Below are 8,606 nucleotides of genomic sequence, written 5' to 3'. Positions count from 1 at the left end.
GGGGCGGGGGGGGGAAGAACGGGGAAAAAAAAAAAGAAAAAAATTGTTCCACTTACCCAGAACCAAACAGAAATGAAAGACCACCCCAAACAAGAAAACAAATTCGTCCTATCTGATGCATCTCCCTAACCCAAAACCAAGCAAACAGCAGCATCCCTCATTCTATTTACTGCTGGGAGATAAAACCCACTGCCACTTCCAGATACTATTACACATGCACTCCACTAAAGTTTAAAAGCAGTTGAACTGAATGGTAAGATACCTTGAAAATTAAAGAAGAGTCTATCAATTTATATCAAATTAGAAGTAACAATCATCCAACTGGAGGTAAACTGCCTTTCTTCCAAAAGACAATACCCTTACCTTAAGGAGTCTTAAGTTTGTTCGCCATAATAACATGAGCTCCCTAGATAAAAATCCCTTCAACACAAATGGGAAAAAGCTTCAATGAATGAAGCTATAAATATTAAGCAGATCAGAATTAAGCCTTCGTCCTATCTAACCTTTAGCACACACTCAAAAAGCTGGGAAGCCATCAGGCAACATTAATTTCTCTTCTAACATGGAAACAATGAAAGTATGCCTGTGGTTTGGTTCTTTTACAGAGTCAAATACCATTTTCTTTACTTCTGCAAAGTGTCACTAGACTCATGAAGAATACTTATAAAATAAATGCATATGCATAGGGCATAAAGTCACATACGCCCTGTGTGATTTTAATTTTCACTGGAAAAATAAACTTCAAAATATAACCTTTCAAGGTTTCAATGTCAGCTTTAAAAAAGCGGAAAACGACTCATGATATTCTAGTATGACTACAGCCATTACAGGGGACAAATGTAGGACAAATTTGGGGGGTTCACTTCAAGATGATGAGACTGCTTCATAAAGAGCTCTTTGCTGCTGGAATATCTTTAACAGTTGCATCAACAACCAGTAATTATCAGATAATACTATGCACCTCAAATGAGGGAAAGAACGAGGAAGTAAAGAAAGCAGAAACAAACAAACAAAAAAAATCTAACATTTTGGAGAGATGATGGTCTGTTTAAACACCGGTAAGATTACTGCCTGAAGGGCAAAAGGATTTCTTCTCACTTTCAAGTTATGTCAGACCGCAACTCCCCTTCTCTAAAACAATTCCGATCCTCAGCCCATTTTCCTGGCACAGCCAGCAATACCCCTCAGCTGCCGAGTACCTTCGCTCCTTTAAGCACTTTATACTGATTTACACAAGAATTAGTCTCACCGATTGACAGTCTGCGTTTAAGACACCTATTAGACTGAAGTAAATCAAAGCTGCGGGAGACACCGCCCTTCGATATTTAAATGACAAATTTACCAACCCAATAGTTACGAATTGGTCTTCTGGAGAACACTCACTTTGTTCAAACCGAAGATGCAATCATTATTCATTCTGGGAAAGCAAAGTTTTCCAAGTCAGTCACTTCAAGTAGAAAAAGGTCTAAATTTAGCTTAGAAAAATGAATAAAAGGATGCCTGGATCAGATGAAAAGAATTCTGCCTACCATCAACACAGGCATCAGGAAATTTCCAGAGAAATGCAGAGCCAACAGCTAAACTTGTTCTCGGGAATCTTTTCTTAAAATGTCACTTTATTTAGAAGCAATGTTGCCTATTGCGAGGTAACTGTTTCTGAACGCTGTTCACACCGGTGTAGACTCCTATGCTGTAAAAAACGACAAATACGATACTGTAAGAGAATATATAGAAAGGTGATCTGAAGTCTCCTGCTGGCATGTGATCTCTCTCCACCACTGCAGCACTAATTTCAGAGTAAGGCTCTCTCTCTATTTACACCACATCCCATCAACAGCAAAGCAAGTATGATAGTCAGAAACAAGGTCGGTCATCCCCTCCCCAGCTGCCAGAAACAATTTTTAACAGTAATCGGCGTTAGATTATTCTGTCATCTAGATTCAGAGCAATAATCGGTTTGAGGTGTCAACTGATAGGAAAATACCAACAGAGGGCACAAAGGAAAGCAGCAGCCTACCCTAAGCGAGAGATTTGGGATTTTATCACGTCCAGAGGCAATGAAATAAACAGAAGTAGCCTAATTTTTAAAGCACAATTCTCCAGTGATAAATTGTTTTGCTGCTACTTTACTGATAATATCTATTTTTTCAACAGTTGCAGGTACAAATCTAACCGTACATTAAGGAGATACGCCCCTCTAGCATCGGTGCACATTAAGTGCTCAGCTCCTCCCGACACTGCCCTCCAAAGAAAGCCCAAGAAGTATGAAAATTCCCTTCTTTACCATAAAAGGTATGAACACGCCCAATACCTAATATATGCATCAAGACACCCCTAATTTAAGAATTAAACACGATCAGAATTCAGGATCAAAATAGCAGTCTTCATTCCTGTTATTTCACTCCAGCTTTTGTAGCCCACTGTGGCCAAGTAACACATCATTAAAATATAAACACAGTATAAAAAACTCATATACATTGATCAGTGTCAAGTCAATCTGCATTACATTTGAAAACAGTTCCAATTTTTTCCCTACATTGCTGCTTGGGCAAAAGGAAGTATCTTTCTTGGATGGTAAACACATTGTAAAACACTGATAAAGGGAAAAGACAGTAATTTTAACATTACTTAGTAGGCCACGGGACAAAATAGACAGACCTAGACTCCACTGTATTTGTATGAGGAAATGGCATAAGATAAATCTCCTATAACAAAAAACTGCATTACATGAAAAGGAAAATATTCTTAATATTGCATCTACGTAAGGAACCTAAGTAGCTTCTTATTAGCTCTAACTAGATTTTCTCTGAAGCTACTTTCAATCCTGAAATACAGACATTGATACTTAAATCTTTTTGTGTAAATGTTAGTGTTTATAATGTGCTCCTAAGAGATTAAGATTAAAAAAAAAAAAATAACCACACAACCAAGACAGGCCCTATTTTTCTCAGCCCATGATCACTTGTCAAGCCATGATTAATGCTGTGCTCTGTAGAGGGAGACATTACATCTAGGCTACAACAGACCTAAATTTTACCCTAAGGCAGAAGTCTGATTTAAACATCTCTATTCAAAGTGACATTTGTCCTCTCTTTTCAACCAGTTTCCTCTGAAATTCCAGTAAACTGACTTTGTGACCTACAAATGGTTCATTGATTCTAACTTGTCGTGTTGCCTGTCCTTGTAGCAAAGTTAGTTTTGGTGACTGAATGAAGCAAGATGTTATGCATTCAAGAGAAATACAGGAGCAGAGTCCATTAGGTGCTCTATTAAATGCTCGGTTGGGTAACAGCAACTAGAATTTACGGCTATAAGGATTCCAGCTTACACAGAAGAGCTAAAGATAAATCCTGAGGTCAACATTAAGAATCAGAAAAATATTTTTATATTCAAAAGTAACAATGGCCTTCATATTCTGAGGTGATGAACAAAGATATTTTTTTTGTATTACAGACAAGAACACGGGCATCGTCAGGGCCACCCTGAAAAGTAATTACATTTTATCTCTTGCCTTTCACTCTGAAATGTCTGCTAACGTATTTACATTTGTCTGTTACATGAACAACAACCTAGACAGGAGAAAAAACTAGCTGTGATCACTTATCTGAAGTAAATACTGTTTCTCCAGTGAATAGTATTATTCCATCTATTCTACATCGTTAGATACTCCGGTTTATCTGTAGCTTCTACCGTAGGAATAAAAATAAGACACGCTTATACCTTATAAAGAAGTAGCCTAATAGCAGACCTGGACATGAAGAACATTCAATATCCTTATTACTGAACATGAAAAATGGCAACATTTGATAATATTAAGCAATTTAGACAATGATGGCAAGTTCCTACTAGTGAAGGTAATCTTATTTCTGGTGCTTTTCAGGGTAAATTGATTTTTTTTCCCCTCCTCTTAGCTGCTCTGATAACTGAACAAATTCATATAAGTGTGATGGGGCTTAGCAGACAAAATGCAAAACATTCCCCAAACATGAAGTACCTTACTCATAAAAAATAATTTTTGTTGTTATTAAGCTTGCCTTGTGCCAGGATAACAATCAATAGCATTTTGTTGGAGACTGCACTCTACCTGCAGGTGTTAAGCAGTGTGCTTGCTTCAGTCAGGCTGCAATGTTTTTGATTATTATGCCTTTCTAAATAATTTGGGTAAATAGCAGGCTAGAGTAAGTTAAATCATTACAGTACCTTATGAAAAAAAAAAAAAAAACATGACATACCCAGATTACATATTCTTCTAAAAACCATAGAATACTGTATCTAATGCAACAAAATCCATAACCTGGAAATGCTACGATTCCAAATTTGAAGGTGGTTTGTTGGTGGGTTTTTTGTTTTTGTTTTTTTTTGTTTGTTTGTTTGTTTGTTTTTTTCCTAAGGAATCAATTTCTGGTTAACTATCAGTTTGTATCTAGAGAATGCTGTAGACAGACCTCAGCATTCATTATGCAAGTGTATTTCTATAACTAAATCGCTTATAGTAAGCGACAGAATCTTCACAGCCTATGCTGTGAACATCTTGTACACTACAGGTTGAAAAAACCATGAACTCCGAAAAAATTCTCTACTGAAGAGGGCTTTAAGCTTTTCATCTTTCACCTTTTAAATGAATGTTGAAAAGAATCATACGTGTTAAATAAGGACTGGAAGTATTTTCTAAACCAGGTATATATTCACATTAGATCCCAAGTTACCAATATTCCAACAGAGCCACCTACTACTTTTATTTTAGGAACTGTTGGAAACAAAATGAAGCTATCTTTGAAAACTATTTAAATATTAAACATGAATGTTAAGAGTATTGAGAATGGCCCTAAAATAGCTTTTTGTTTTTCCAGTTTTCTTGACATCCAATTACAACTGTGAGGTTTAAATCTTTTATTCGTTTCAAACTGATGATTTAAAAAAAATTAACAGCTTTTAAGTTTAAAAGCTGCACATAGATACTTAAAAAGGTGACATTCTTGCAATTTCAGATCACTTTTTTTCGACACAAACATCAGTCCTAAGAAACGCTTCGACAGTCTGTTTAACATGACATCTCCAAGTAACATGTCTGACTATAAATTTCTCTAGCCTGTGCTCTAAAGTATACTGCTTTATAACTGAGTTGTTGTTTACCTATGCATGAATATGATTTCAATTATACACCAGACATAGTTTAACTACTGTGCTTGCAGTTCACCAGGTAAAAATCATTATTTGTTACTTCCAGTTCTTGTATTATCGGTCATCCACATATATTCATCAGTGGAAATGTAGAAGAGACAGAGCATTTTTTGATATATCTCCAGGTGGTTACTGGTAGGTTTTTCTTCATTATTATTAGGCATGGTGCTATCCTCAGCAAGAGCCATACCAGAAGTTAACAGTATTTTCTTACGCGTATGTCAACACCTTAGGTGGATGCAAGATGAGCTAGGGCTTGGAAATACATGAACTTTTTAGACCAAATTTTGGTAAAAACTTAGGATTATGTTTCTACCCTTTCTAAACATTAAACAATTATTTCTATTGGATGCACATTATTATTTGTATGAATTTATGACACACTATATAGAAACATATTGCAAATACAACTTTGACAAATATTTTGCCTAACTAGAGACTTGTCTTTCCAACATCCTTAAATGAAAATTACGGATCTTTCTAAAAAGCTGTCATTCAGGACTGTAGCATTTTTTCTTCATCGTAACTATTTCCATTTTAAAATATATATATTAATCAAAATGTCATGTCTACATACTGTATTTTCAGAAACAAAAATAATCATATTATTACATATTATTAACCATAAAGACTACAAACTCCTAAGACTATACCACCTTTCTTATTTAAATTTTAATAAGGTGCTTCCTTACTAAAGATTAGAACTCCTGAGTAACCCCCTCTCCTGACTTTACCCATTAAAAGCAGAAAGAGATAAACAAAACACTGAGAAAGCTTCTAAAGTGATCAAGTAAGAACTAACTAAGCAAACTTTGTTTTTTTTTAAAGCTCTCCTCTTGCTCATTTTAAGAAGGGAAACACCCAGAAGCCTGGTGTTAATGTCTCTGCTGATTGTGAAAATTGCAGCAATAAAAACTCCAACTGCTTGTCTTAAATTAAGACTTGCAAGACTACATGTGAGATCTGTATCTTTACATTAGTTTTTATAACATTTGGAAGTTTGGTTGATTGCTTTGATGTTGGTCTGTTAACGAGTAGGGGAGCAAAAAGCCAGAAAAAAATGTTTACTGGAAACTCTCAAGTCAAAACCTAAAGTAATTGGTTTGTTCTACCCCACATGATTCAATATCCTTATTCCCCCAACTACCACCTCCCTGAGTTATCTGAACGTCTATCCTTTTTTGGTGTTGCCAACACCTAGTAACCCACAGTGATTGAAAATGGCAGCTGAAGTGCTGCTGCAGCACATTAATTTTTCTCTAAGTGGTCCAATTTTGTCATCTGCATGTTGAAAATTTTCTTTCCACTACGGTTTTTCTACCTTCAGAGATTTGTCGAATTTGGAGTTGCCATCATATAAACCGAAGTGCAACATTTTCAAGACAATTTTTAGATTATCCCTAATAGCTGAAAGGATAATGCGCTTTCTTTATAGCACTCTGCATTCAAAGCAGACTAGTTAACAGCAACTTAAGTGTGATAATGGCAATTACATCAATATGTTCCTTTTATACCACCAAAAGGTACTACTTCAGACAGCTAAAGACATTAGGTAAATAAACTGCTGAAAATTACCTGAAAGTAATGACATGCAATTTTAGGACCACTAAACACATCTATTTACAAAATGCCCAAATAGTCGTGTACATTTAAGAATAACAAAAATCTATATAAATTATTTAATTAACTACGGAGGGTTTTGCCAAGACATACCATATATATTCAGTTCCTTCATTAAATGAAAGGAAATAGAAGCATGAGTGAAGACATCCTACTCTATAAAGGCACATCACTTTCATGGCTTAAAAAGAAACCACTCCCCCAAGTCATCAAATGGAGAACCAGAAGGAAAAAAACAGAAACCAAGCAAACAAACAAAAAAACCTCCCACCCAACAGCAGACCAAATGCTACATAGCCAAGTGCTTAAACTAACTTTTTAAAAACACAAAATGTATGGTTTAGTATCTGTATCATTCAAGTAAAAGGTTTGGAAGGAGGGGATCGGGAAGGAAGGCAGAGGAAGTTCTTTTTTGTCAGAGATAAAAACCAGAATACAGTCCCCAAGAAACATCTGGTCCGTGGAAAAGGTCCCAACTTACTGACAGATAACTGGATTTTGCTTGGCTTTGGGGTTACTAGATTATGAATACTGATTTGCAAAGATAATAATAGGGTAGGCCGGGCCACATCCCCTTTCAGACTCAAGGAAATAACAACAAAAGAAATAAAAACTGCAAATATGTAGTCATGTAAGACAATGTACAATGTGATAAATGTTCTACACAGCCACCAAAACAGCACTTCTGCCATACTTGGTTTCAAATTATTTATTATAGGGTAATACTAACCACAAATTAAGTTATCTTAGTAAACATAGTATCACTGATTAAATAGGACTACGCGAATTACTCATTTTCACTTTTTTTTTAGAATAAAAAGGAAATTGAAGCATATGGCCGGCAGTGATCAAAACTTCTTTAAAACTCTCCATAAAAATATCTATTATTCCAGCCTACCCACCCATTAAGGAGGGAAGCATATTTGTTTCAAAGGTCTGGAATCGAGAGGGCTTTTATTACAAGATTTCATTTGTTTTCTGAAGTAATTAGAAGGTCTTCCCCATTCAGTCCCTGCACGCAGTAACGTGTAGGCCATACCCAGAGCATAAGTGCGGTAGAAAGGGCTTTCTAAATCCCCCTAACAGAGAGGAGACATCAGAAACCACGCAACAGTGCCTATCATAAAAGGTCACTTTTTTCCTCAGAACAAACCATTAATCAATAGAGTGTAATTGTCCGAGCGCTCGCAAGGGCTCTGCAGCGAAGGGACCTTGTTTTTCATTCGCATAATTGCAAAACGGCAAAAGTTCAGAAACATAACCCAAATCCACCTCCCCATTTTACCCCTTTACAATTCCCACTGCCCTTTGGGCCTCTGCTTGGAAGCAAATGGAAGACAAGCTGAAGTTTTCTCAATTGAGCCGGAGCTAAGAAACCTTTGATATGCTAATACCCTCCTTCAAACGGTAAGAACTCACACTTGCATTAATTCAAACAATTTGTGCAGAATGATGCGAAATGGCACCTCTTTTCGTGGCAAGCAACAAAAGGAGGGAGCCGGAGCGTCTGGAGGAAACCAAACAGCAGAACATTTGTTCTGCAGGACTCCTTCCGTCGCGCACAGGGACATTTCTATGCAAAGAAAAACACACCTGAGCACCAGCAGCTTTTTACTTTCCAACAAACCACACTCAAGCCCCAGCAGGGCTAGCGCAGACTAACAACAAGATGTTATTTTTAGAGCCAGACACAGCAACGGTGCCTCATGACACACTCTGTTTTCTGTCTCCAGATGGCCCCAGATTTCTACATGTGAAAATAAATAGAAATTAAAAAAAAAAAAAAAAAAAAAAAAAAAAAAAAA

The 8,606-nt window shown here is 36.4% G+C and overlaps 1 protein-coding gene across 30 annotated transcripts in view; it reads right to left on the bottom strand.

The window, feature by feature from the left end:
- Positions 1 to 8,606, bottom strand: part of ADGRL2 (adhesion G protein-coupled receptor L2) — a 393,248-nt gene that overhangs the window by 151,068 nt on the left and 233,574 nt on the right. The window contains exon 1 of one of the 30 annotated variants that reach the window (XM_026853616.1): positions 1,384 to 1,407. The exons of the other annotated variants lie outside the window; for them this stretch is intronic. The gene's annotated coding sequence lies outside the window, so the exon portion shown is untranslated. Of the gene's footprint in view, positions 1 to 1,383; positions 1,408 to 8,606 lie in introns of those variants that run through there. 30 annotated transcript variants of the gene reach the window in all.

The sequence above is a fragment of the Athene cunicularia genome, assembly GCF_003259725.1.
Source record: "Athene cunicularia isolate RWA chromosome 8 unlocalized genomic scaffold, athCun1 chr8_part1, whole genome shotgun sequence".
Taxonomy (NCBI): domain Eukaryota; kingdom Metazoa; phylum Chordata; class Aves; order Strigiformes; family Strigidae; genus Athene; species Athene cunicularia.
The sequence above is the reverse complement of the archived record's forward strand: the minus strand, read 5'-3'. Positions and strand labels throughout refer to the sequence as shown.